The following is a 12,707-nucleotide window of genomic DNA, read 5'->3' on the forward strand; positions in this document are numbered from 1 at the left end:
AGCAGAACTCAGAAAATGAGACACTTAACAGGTAAGCATTTGTCTTTGGGGTGAAACTTCCCTTTGTTTTAGTGTGGACAACTTGAGTGAATTATTTTAGTAATGTATTTGTAGAGCAAACACCTATCCAGTTTTTTGGGGGAAGTCCAAGATGTAAAGTAATAATCTCAAATGCAAAAGTTTTAGAGTAAGATATTAAGTGTTTGTTTAATAATATAAATGTAGTGTATTAGCAAGTTAATGAAAAAAAATCCTAAATCTGGATTTAGACTATCCTTTACATGAAAATTATTGTGTTAGTGGAATTACATGTCTTTTTGTTCAAGCAGCATCGTTTCAAGGTTGGGAACCATGGCAGGAAGATCATGCAGGTCTGGACTTCCTTTCCCCTCAAGGCAAATAGAATTCTGTGATAAAGATATAGAGCGGCTTGAAGCTAGATGAACTGGACCATTGGTGTCCTACACAGAAGCTATTTAAGAAGGAACAGCCCTGATTTGGAAAAATGTTTAACGACTCACTCTAGTGATTGTCCCGGGTGTGTCTTTGAGATGAGGGCAGCCTCACCCTGAAGGAACTGGGTTCTCATATTCCTGCCATCCTGAGGTGAAAAAGAAAAGGGTCTTGGACAATGGAGTGAAGGCAATCAATCCTTGTTTCTTGGGAGCAAAGAGGGAATTGAGATTGTCCTCTGCTATATGGAAGTGTCTGAAGATTTCTGTGGATGGGGGTGCAGCTGACTCCCACTCCTATTAGAAAAAAAAACCTGTGGGAGTCGGGTAGAGAGAGTCAACTTGTGTTTGGTCTGTGGCTTTCAAAGTAACCACCTTTAGTCATGCTATAGGTTGCCTTCTAGGGGTATTCTATTCTTTCAAATCTTTTAGTGAAGCCTTATTTAAAGGGATAGCCCCTTCCTAGATGTGCCTTGGGGGCATTAATGAAAGGATCTATGTCCATACTTGGGGTCTACATGACACTGGGGAGGCAGAAAGAGTCTAGGGCAGGGGGTTAGGTCTGAGCGGAGATGCTGTGCATGGAGTAGCCCAATAATCCAGAAACAGCATCTGTCTGGGGGATCCCAAGAATTTGCAGAACTTGCCATCATTCCTCAGGTTTTCACTGCTATACTTGAGAAAGTAACCAAATGAAAGATGTGACTTTCTGCTTTTACAGGGATGTAGGTCAGGCTATTGTCATTTGGGCATTGAAGAGAAGGTTGCCTTTGGAAAGCAGGAGAACTTGGGGGGAATAGCTGACTTGCACATCCTTCAATACTCCACTTAGCTATCATTCCTTCTAACGTCTCCTCAGCTTCATGTCTGAGTTCAGTGTCTTTTCTAGTGTTCCTTTAGTCCCCGGATGCTATCATTTACACAAGCAAATAATAATTACAACAGACTCTTATTGAGTACTTACATTGTGCCAAACACTAAGTTAAGTGCTTTACATGGATTATCTCATTCAGTAATTTGGTAATCTCTATTTTTCAGCAGAGGACACTGAAACCTAGAGAAATTATGTGATTTGCTTCAAGTCCTACAGAGGGACACTCATAGAGCCAGATTTTAAACCAAGATGGTCTAGTCCAGAGCCAGTACATGCAGGATTTAGAATATACTCATTTTATTTTTCCCCTTTTCCAGTTTTTTTTTTAAAGTACTATGAGCTTTCTTAGAATAGTCTCTTTCCTTTATATCTGCATCCTTATCTTTTAGTATAGGGCTAGGCACCTTAGTAAGTGTTTGACAAATGTTTGTGAAAAGGATAAATGAAAGACAGAGCCTAAGGCATAAAATTTTAAGACAATACACTGAAGCTGTTACAGTTTATGACTGAATAAATAAAGTACTCAGCACTCCTCTTGGTACATAATCATCATTTAATAAGTGTTAATTGTTTGTTATCATTAAGTTAGTTATTTTATTATCATTTAAGGCCGGAGGATCACTTGAGGCCAGGATTTCAAGACCAGCCTGGGCAACATAGTGAGACCCCTGGATCTCTGCAAAAAAAAAAAAAGTTATATTTATTTAGAAAAACAATTATTTTTGCATAGGAATGCATCATATGTCTTAATTTTTCAAAATTTCCTTCGCTTTAATCACGTATTTCCATATGATTTTAGAAAGAGGTGAATGGTTAGTTTCTATGCAGTATTTTGAATGTATAGGAGTTAAATGTCACTTTTGATAGTTTTCCCTTGAAATTTGAGCTGTGCTTGCTTGAAATATGAATATAGTTAAGTAGAAAAGCAGGCTGCTACAAGTTCAATTTAAGAAATCTGTAGTGTAACAATTTGGGAATGAAGATGACAGTAAATGTAAATGGTTTCTTATCATGTGTGTCCAGCTACACAGCCTGAGGACAAAAGCCAACCACCAGATTAGAGGAATATTATGATTTTGGTATACAAAACTTAGCTTTCTCATTTTTTGCTTCACAGCCAATCTATTCCCATTATTCTTACTACAAAAGTTCCTAAATTGATTTTACATTAAAAATTTTATAAATCTAAAATGTATTATGATACCTACTTATGGTATTGGAATATCCTGATGTGGATGTCTTTGAGGAGGTATCTCAAGTAAATTATTATATCTCATTATTGTTATATTTACCCTTTACCCATTTGTGGCAGAGCCTGGTGGTTGTACATTCAAATATCCATTCTCTCTCCTCCTTACGAACAGAATCTTGCATTTATATGGCGGCAATACACCCAAATAATGGACTTAAGCCTTCCTTGCAACTAGGTGTGGGTGGATTATCTGCTCAAAAAGATAAAAATGCAAGTGCTGTGAGTTATTTTGGGAAAATCTCTTTTAAAAGGAGAGAGTAGACCCTTCTTTCCCCCTTCTTTTTTCCCATTGCCTGGAATGTATACCTAATGCCTGGAGCTCCAGCAGCTATTCTGGAACATGAGGTGACATCAGGAATAGAAGCCATAAATGGCAAACAATAATGTAGAAAGATCCTGGGCCTCTAACACCATGAAGCCTTAACACTAGCATTGAACTACCAATTTCTGGCCTTCTGTTATGTGAAAGAGGTATAAACTTTCATCTTATTTCCACTGTTACTTTGGGTCTTTCTGTTATATATGGCCAAACCCAATCCTACTAAATAAACCATTATTTTAATAAAGTATCAGAAACTTTTCAAGAGAACTTTCTTTGTATTTCTATCAGTGTGTCAAGGTGCCTTCATTATGTGGTGTTTTGTTTTTGTTCATCTCTAGCCTCCTGGTCCTATCTTCCCTTCTCTAACACTCTTGTTAGTTTCCCTTTAAGATGTCAGCTATTTTGAGGACCCTTATTGCCATACTCCTGTTTTCAGTATTACTGTAAGGATCTTATCATTTTCTCAGATATCGCTCTTTTCTCTGAAATTTGCCTGGGGCCGCAGCATAAATCTACAGTTACAACCATGAAGATAGAAGTTGCTCATTAATTCAGAGGGCAGGAACTTGTGAACATAACTGTTGTAAGTGATATTTTATTTAATAGGATTTGTGGATACTAATTTTTAGATGGTGTTTCTAGGATGATAGATTAGCAAATAATGAGTTGAATACAGATAGTCTTGATTTCAACCAAGCATTTGATAGTCTCTAATGAGAAACAGTGCATACAAAGAACCCTGACCAAGGAGTCTAGAGCTTTGACTCCCATCTCTGACATTCATTAGCTATAAGAAAATATATCTTTTGACTTGGAAAAGACATCTAAACTCCTTGACCCTCTGTTTCCTTATCTGTAAAATGAGCTGTGATAATGATAAAATGAGTTGTGATAAATATTAAATGAGTTAATGCACATGTACAAACATTTTTGTTTTTAGTTCTAACGTACTTTGCAAATATAATGTACTATGCAAACATAACGTACTTTGGGCCAATGGTAAAAAATCTGAGTCCAGAACTAAGTATAGTCTTGCTAGCTATGTGATTTGGGCCAAATTATTTAATGTCTCTGAGCCTCAGCTTTCCTATCTATAAAATGAAAATGATGATAGTACAGCCTTACATGGCTGTTATGAGAATTAAATGAAATAATATATGTGAAGACTCCAAGGCAGTACCAGGTACTCAAAAAATGAAAAATATTAGTATTCTTATGGTTATTGCCATTATTACTTTCTTGGAGATAAATGGTGAACTTGGAGATAAATGTCTTGCTGACATTTAGAGTAGATAAATGGATGTGTAGTTGACCCATACTATAAAAAGAATATCTATTACTAGCTTAAAATCAACTTAAAGGAACAAATTGGGTAGAATATTGCAGGCTCAGCCAATGTTTTTATTAATGTGATGTGTGAAGATCAAGTTTGCTTATTACATGTGATCATAACACCAAGTTGATAGGAATGAAACCATGGATGTAATATAATGGAAAAGACTTGGAGTTTGAACACTTTGGCTTTGAGACCCAAAATTCAACCATATGACTCAGTTTCTTCATCTGTAAAATGATATTAACGCTAGCAAAATTCCAGGAAGATGCATTGTGAGTATATGTTTTAAAGTATCTCACATAATTCATGACTCATTCTGAAAAATGACAGTAGGTTTGCTTGTTTACCATTTAAAGTAGATCCAATAAATGGCAATAATATAAATACCATTTACAAGCTTCAAACTTATGCAATTTCTTTTAAAAAATAGGGAATTTGAATTATTTCAAATTTTATGCACAAAATATACCTTTACTAGTATTTCCAATTCATGTACTAAAAATTTGCATGTACTAAATGTACTAAATGCATGTACTAAAAATGAATCAACCTGGGCTGCTACTCAGGATATGGCTGGATTTTTTGGATTCTGAAACCAGCCTGAAACATTGGGAAGATTTGAGAAGAGCAATTTGACCAAAACCTGATGGTTGTTCCTAGAAAGATCAATTTTGATAGAAGACTGACAATACATTTTTTTGTCTCTCAGCTGTATCTCGAAGACAATGATGCCCTGCTGGTATGGGGTAAATGCTGGCTGAAGCTGACTAGATAAGCTAGATTTATGTATTAAGTTGGATAAAACTGAAATTTGAAGCTATACTGGGTACCTGTTATTTTCCTGTTTGTCGTTCAGACTACAAGAAGGGTCTAGCCACAGATATCTACCAACAATGGCTATATCAAATGTGGTCTTTCAGTCTTACTTGACTTCTAAAGCCTTGTGTTTTTATGGCTTTGCCATAGCTACTGTGGTGAAGAGCTCTACGTGGGCCCATGCATTTCTCTTACCTGAGGCTAACACTCAGAATCTCTGGCCTATCTTACCATTACTAGATTTCTATGAAGTCCTACATAGAAGACTAGCTGCTAGTGGCTGCCGAAGTGGCCACCGCCTGGGTGTTCAGAGGAATCCACTCCTCATAGAGCAAATTTTGATTAGGGGGAAATAGGAATCAGGATGGAGCTAGCAGAAAAATTCCCTCCCTACTTCTCCCTGTAGTGGACTGTTCTGAGTTATGATTTTTCCATATAGCCTGCCCAGACAGGTCCTGCATGGCCAAGTGGGAGTCAAGCAATGCTTGTTTTGGAATAGTAGCCAGTGTGATCAATGCATTACCTTACATTTGCTTCCCATATTCTGCTGCTTCAATTATCTTTTCCTTTTCTCTTGCTGCCCTGGGATTACGCTTGTCCATAAGCCTTGCCTCACACTCATTTTTTTTTTTTTTTTTCTAGAGAACTCAGACTAGAGCACTTACTATGAGCAGTAAATTCAGCTAGGTACTGAGTCCGTACTTTCTAAAAGCTACCATTTAGGTTAAGAGACAGACACATGAAGCGTACAATACAAAACCACACATGATGACAACACATGATCTCATCTTTGAGATCCTCCAAAACTTGGGTAGTTATCTCGGGTTCTGGTGATTTCTTTTTGCACTACTTATCACATCCTAATTTGCCTCTAACATTGCAGTTAGTCCTCTGAGATTTATTTAAGCTCTTCACCTTATGTGAAGGCCAGCATTTTCCTTGGAGTTTCAATAAAATATTTTGAATGTGTTTGTTTCTGTGGATATTTTGCTTTAGAAAATATACCACTTAGTTTTTCTTTAATAATAGCATTTTATCATAGTTCTCTTTTAAAATCAAATTACTGTCAGATTTTTTGGCTATTCTTCTGAGTCAGATAATTGAATATAATGATGTTGTTTACCCATAGATACTATTTAGACTAATTTTTGTTCTGCTTTGTTAAATTAATTTAGCAGTCCTTGCAGCCTAGCTAGCTGCCTGTATGGTACTATGGTGGGTGTTTTGGACCCAGACTTTATATTTTTGAACACAGTTGTCTCTAAGTGGAGACAAAAATGTGACTCAATTTGAAAAGTGCCAGAAATTTGCTTTAGTTGACTAAAGGTAGAAGATAAAATGTGTTGTGGGGGAAGTCTTTTTCTTCATTTGGGAGGATTACTTTGTTGTCTTATTCATGTAGATATAAATTAGGTATATAGGTTAAATATTGCTGCTTAACAAATCATCCTAAAACTTGCAACAAGAACAGTAATTTATTTTTCACAAAGTTTCTGAGGGTCATTAACTCAGGAATAGCTTAGCTGCATAGTTCTGGCTCAGGGTCTGCCATGAGATTTGCTAATCCATCACTTGGCAGTTATGATGTTGATCAGGGCTGTAGTCTTCAAAAGGCTTTACTGGGGCGGGAAGATCCATTTCCAAACGGGCTCACTCATAGGGTTAGCCAAGTTGGTGCTGGCAGTTGGAGGAGGCCTCAGTTCCTCACCACTTGGATATCTCCATGGGGCTGTTTTGGTATTCTCATGACATGGTAGCTGGTTTCCCCAGCATGAATGATCAAAGAGAAAACAAGGAGGGGGTAGAATGTTTTAAATGACATAGCCTTGATAGTCGCACATTGTCACTTCCATTGGATTCTGTTGGTTGCACAGACCAACCCTGTTACACTGTAGGAGGGAACTATACAAGGAAGGTAATGAGCACCAGGAGGCAAGAGTCATTAGGGAGCCATCTGGAGGCTGGCTACCACATTAAATTATATCTGTTATTTTTCTTGAAAGCCTTTTAACTGTGGAGTAATCCAAATGCAAATCTTATCAGACAGGGATGAGAGGTATTTTGTTTGATAATAACATTCTCAAAGGCTGACCTGATGGGAGATCAGCATGCATCTCTGTAGAGATTAATTTAATGGTAAGTGATTTTTCTTCCTCCTCTGCTGGAGAGACCACCAGTGGTAGTGAGAAGGGAAAAAACGAGATGCCCATTGGAAGGACTCACGGGGATGGGGTAAAATCTTAAGTTTTTGGTTTTAACTTTAGTAACTCAAAGTTCCTGTAGCTCACACTTCTGGCAAAATTCCCACAGAAAGTTCTGTGATTCTCCAAAGGGCCCCTGGCTTCATGCATGCCCACAGTCCAGCCTGTTAGGAGCAATCATCACATGGGACTGCTGTGTTCTCTCTCATGTTCCAGCTTCCCTGAGTCCATGTCTGCAGCCTCCATTTTTTTTTTCTGGAATATACTTTTTTCCCTGAAGCTACAAATCCCCTAGGAGCCAAAGGGATGCTGGATCCAGTGCAGCTGATTTCTCACAGGGAAATCAGCCCTTTCTCTAACTTTTGGGTCCTACGTCATTGCCAGGGCCCTGAAGCTGCACCACCTATGCCCAGACCATCGCAAGGTGTTTCATGAAAACAGGTCCTTTATATCTTTGATTAACTATCCACCAAAAATGCGCAAGGACCAATAGTAGCGTTTAGGCACAGTTAGTCTAAAACCACAATCCAAAAGGAAACATGCCTCCAAAGGAAATGGTGTTTGCAGAAAATCAGCTCGTCCTATAACATAGATAACATTTTCTTGTCTCAGCTTGAGCATTCTTTTTTCCTTGAGAGGTACTCTCTTAACTATTTCTTTTTTCATTATGGCCTGTGACTTGCATACCCAAAGACGCTTTCTGGTAGGCTTTCCTAGAACAAAGAGTGAGGCTTCTGTAATGCCTTATCAAAATCTCTACTTCTTAGGCTAGCAGGGTGGCTCATGCCTGTAATACCAGCACTCTGAGAGACTGAGGAGGGAGGATCACTTGAGCCCAGGAATTCGAGACCACCTTGACAACATAGCAAGACCCCCCATCTCTAAAAAAATTAAAAATTAATCGGACACGGTGCTTCAGTGAGCCATGATCACACCACTGCACTCCAGCCTGGTGACAGGGTGAGATCCTGTTTCAAAAAAACAAAAACAAAAACTCTACTTCTTGCATATCAAAAGCTCTTGCATAGCTGGACTAAATCCTTCTTGGTCATGGTGTATAATTCTTTTTACACATTGTGGGGTTTGATTTCCTAATATCTTAGAGGATTTTGTGGCTGAGTTCATGAAAGATGCTAGTCTGTAGTTTTCTGTTTTCTGGAAGAGATTGTGTAAAATTGGTGTTAAATTTTTGGTAGAATTCTACAGTGAAACCATCTGACAATTGATCGGCTTCTCCTTCCCTCTTTCCTTCCCTCCCTCCTCCCTTCCTTCGTCTTTCTCTTCCTTCCTTCCTTTCTTTTGATAGACTTTATTTTTTAGAGCAGTTTTAGGTTCACAGCAAAATCGAGCAGAAGGTACAGAGATTTTCCACATGCTCTCTTGTCCCCACGCATGGGTGCCCTTCCCCATTATCTACTTCCTTCACCAGAGTGGTGCATTTGTTACAACTGATGAACCCACATTAACACATTATTATCACCCAAAGTCTGTGGTTTACATTAGGCTTTACTCTTGGTGTTATACCTTCCATGGATTTACACAAATGTATAATGACATGTATGCACCATTATAGTACTGCACAGAGTTGTTTCACTGCCCTGCGAATCCTCAGCCTATTCATTCCTCTCTCCCCTGGCAACCACGCATCTTTTCACTGTCTCTGTAGTTTTGCTTTTTCCAGAATGTCATATACTGTAGTATGTGACACACAGCACAGCACATAGCTACGCACAGCACGTAGCTTTTTCAGGTTGGCTTCTTTCACTTAGTAATAAGCATTTAGGTTTCCTCTATGTCTTTTTATGGCTTGACAGTCATTTCTTTTTAGTGCTGAATAATATTCTATTGTTTGGATATACCACACTTTATCTATTCATCTACTGAAGGACATCTTGTTTTTTTCCAAGTTTTGGTAACTGTGAATAAAGCTACTATAAACATCTGTGTGCAGGTTTTTGTCAATTATATCCAGTTGATTGATGGGTCACTGAGTTCAACTATGTCCTTATTGATTTTCTGCCTAATGGATCTGTCCATTTCTGACAGAGGGATATTGAAGCCTCTAACTACAGTAGTGGATTCATCTCTTTCTCTTTGCAGTTCTATTAGTTTTTGCCTACTTTATTTTGATGTGTGCTTGTCAGGTGACAGGTTGTTATGTGTTCTTGGAGAATTAGGCCTTTTATCATTATGTAATAATGCTCCTCTCTATCCCTGAGAACTTTCCTTGCTCTGAAGTTTGCTCTAACATTAATATAGCTAGTCCTGCTTTGTTTTGGTTAGTGTTAGCATAGTATATCTTTCTTTATTCATTAACTTTTAATCTATGTGTGTCTTTATATTTAAAGTGGGTTTCTTGCAGACAATGTAGAGTTGGGTGGTTTTTTGATCAATTTGGATAATCTGTCTTTTAATTGGTACACTTACACCACTGACATTTAAAGTGATTAGTAATATATTTGGATTAATATCTAGCATATTTATTACTGCTATTTGTTCCTCCTTTTTCTTATTCCCTTTTTGTCTTCCACTCTTTTTCTATCTTTTGTGGTTTTGATTGAATATTTTATGATTCCTTTTTTCTCCTTTCTTCACATATCAGTTAAATTTTTTTTTTACCTTTTTTTCAGTGGCTGCCCTAGAGTTTGCAATATATATTCACAACTAATCCACGTTCAAATAACACTATACTGCTTCACAATTAGTGCAAGTACCTTATAATTAAAAAATAATCACAATTCCTCCCTGCCATCCTCTGTGTATCACTGCTTGCATTCATTTCACTAACACAGAAGGATACATAATCAAATACAGTAGTCCCCCCTTATCTTCAGTGGATACCTTCCAAGACCCCTAGTTGATGCCTGAAATCAAAGATAGTACTGACACTGATTGGCATCAAGTGGAACACACTTCTGTTCACGTCTTCCACCCACAAATTTAATGCCTTTTTCATCTTAACAAAGCACTTATCATGCACTGTGACTGTAACTTTTGCAGTCTGAGGTCTGACAGCAAAACTAGCATGCATTTGTTTTTCTTTCTGCACAGTTCATGGATTGAAATTCATTCTTATTGTAGAATTTAGCAACCTCAGCATTTGGTTTTTTCCCCTTTCCCTATTAAGTAAAAAAACTCACCTTTTCATTTAAAGGGAGCACTTTAAGGCTTCCCTTTGGCCTATTCAAACTGCCACCATCACTACTCTTGTGCTTTGGGGCCAAGCACAAGGACTGCGATACTGAGGCAGCTGATCTGATTACCAAAATGGCTGCTAAGTGACTGACATGTGGTTAGGGTACACAACAGAGGTCCCCCACCCCCGTCGGTCGCGGACCTGGACCTGTTTGTAGCTTGTTAGGAACGGGCCGCAGAGCAGGAGGTGAGCACCCGGCAAGCATTACCTACCGCCTGAGCTCCACCTCCTGTCAGATCAGCAGCGGCATTAGATTCTCATAGGAGCGCTAACCCTATTGTGAACCGGTATGCGAGGGATCTAGATCGAGTGTTCCTTATGAGAATCTAATGCCTGATGCTCTGAGGTGGAACAGTTCCATCCAGAAAGCATCCCCTCACCACCCTGCCGTCCGTGGAAAAATTGTCTTCCACAAAACCGGTCTCTGGTGCCAAAAAAGTTGGGGACCGCTAGTATACAGCATAGATACGCTGGATGAAGGGATGATTCACGCCCCAGGCAGGATGGCATGAGTTCATCACATTGCTCAGAACGGCGGACAATTCAAAACTTACGAATTGTTTATTTCTAGAATTTTCCATTTGGTACTGGTATTGTATTGTATTGTATTGTATTGTGTTGTAATTATTTTTTGAGACAGTGTCTCTCACTCTGTTGCCCAGGCTGGAGTGCGGTGGCGCCATCTCGGCTCACTGCAACCTCCGCTCCGCCTCCCGGGTTCAAGTGATTTTCCTGCCTCAGCCTCCCGAGTTTAGCTGGGATTACAGGCATGCGCCACCAGGCCCAGCTAATTTTTGCGTTTTTAGTAGAGATAGGTTTTGCCACGTTGGCCAGACTGGCCTCAAACTCCTGGCCTCAAGCAATCCACCTGTCTTGGTCTCCCAAAATGTTGGGATTACAGGTGTGAGCCACCGCGCCTAGCCTTCATGTAATATTTTCGACCTTGGTTGACCATAGGTAAATGAAACCAAAGAAACCGGAACTGCAGATAAATGGGAACTATTGTACATTGTTGTTATTATTTTTTTGAACAAACTCTTCTCTGTGGGATTAATTAAAATAAGAACAAATAAAACTTTTAATTTTACCTTCACTTATTCATTCTTTCTTGTTCTTCCTTTATGTAGATATGAGTTTCTGACTTATATATTTTCCCTTCTCTCTAAAGAACTTACAACATTTCTTGCAAGGCAAATCTATTGGCAATCCATTCCATCCATTTTTATTTGTCTGAGAAAGTCTTTATTTCTCCTTCAGTTTTGAAATATAATTTTGCAGAATTTTAGGTTGGCTTTTTTTCTTTTTATCTCAACACTTTGAATGTTTCACTCCATTCTTTTCCAGCTTGCATGGTTTCTGAGAAGCTGGATGTAATTCTTATCTTTGCTTCTCTGTAAGTTAGGTGTTTTTTTCCCCTGTGGCTTTTTTCCTGATTTTTGGTTTATCTTTAGTTTTCTGTAGTTTGAATATGCTGAGGCATAGTTTTTTGACATGTATCCTGCTTGGTGTTCTCTGAGCTTCCTAGATCTGTGGTTTGGCATCTGACATTAATTTGGTAAGGTTCCCAGTTATTATCGTTTCAGATATTTTTCTTCCCTTCCTTTTGTCTCTTTCTTGTATTGTCATTGTGTGTGTGTTATACCTTTTATATAGTTGTCCCACGGTTCTTGAATATTCTGGGGGGTTTTCAGTCTTTTTTTCTCTTTGTTTTTCAGTCTTAGCAGTTTCTGTTGAGATATCCTCAAGTTCAGAGATTCCTTCCTCAGCCATGTCCAATGTGCCAATAAGCTCATTATTCTGTAGTTCTGTGTTTTCGATCTCTAGCATTTCTTTTGGGTTTCTACTTAGAATTTCACCTCTCTGCTTACATTGCCCATCTGTATGCATAGTGTTTACTTTACACATTAAAGCCCTTATCATCTTAATCATAGTTGTTTTAAATTCCCAATTTGGTAATTCCAACATCCCTGCTATATCTGGGTCTGGTTCTGATACTTAACTCTGTTTTTTCACATTATGTTTTTCACCTTTTAGTATACCTTGTAGTTTTTTCTTTTTTGATGTCATCTGAAATAAAGATAATTTATTTTTCACTTTTCAAACTGAAGGTCTTTTTTTTTTCTTGCATAATTTTCCTGGCATCACCAGAACAATGTTTAGAGGAAATAATAAAAGTGAACATTCTTATCTGGTTCTCAATCTTCTGAGGAAAATATTCAGTGTTCAGTCTTTCATCATTAAAACTGAGGCTGAAGCTG

General features: G+C 38.2%; 1 long non-coding RNA gene across 7 annotated transcripts in view; it reads left to right on the plus strand.

Moving 5' to 3' along the window:
- LOC104006409 (uncharacterized) overlaps positions 1–12,707 on the plus strand; it is a 240,545-nt gene that overhangs the window by 56,443 nt on the left and 171,395 nt on the right. For all 7 annotated transcript variants that reach the window (XR_002943902.3, XR_008547959.2, XR_010157218.1 and 4 more), the window contains one exon: positions 3,368–3,483. This is a non-coding gene — a long non-coding RNA (uncharacterized LOC104006409). The remainder of the gene's footprint in view (positions 1–3,367; positions 3,484–12,707) is intronic.

The sequence above is a fragment of the Pan troglodytes genome, chromosome 4, assembly GCF_028858775.2.
Source record: "Pan troglodytes isolate AG18354 chromosome 4, NHGRI_mPanTro3-v2.0_pri, whole genome shotgun sequence".
NCBI classification, from domain to species: domain Eukaryota; kingdom Metazoa; phylum Chordata; class Mammalia; order Primates; family Hominidae; genus Pan; species Pan troglodytes.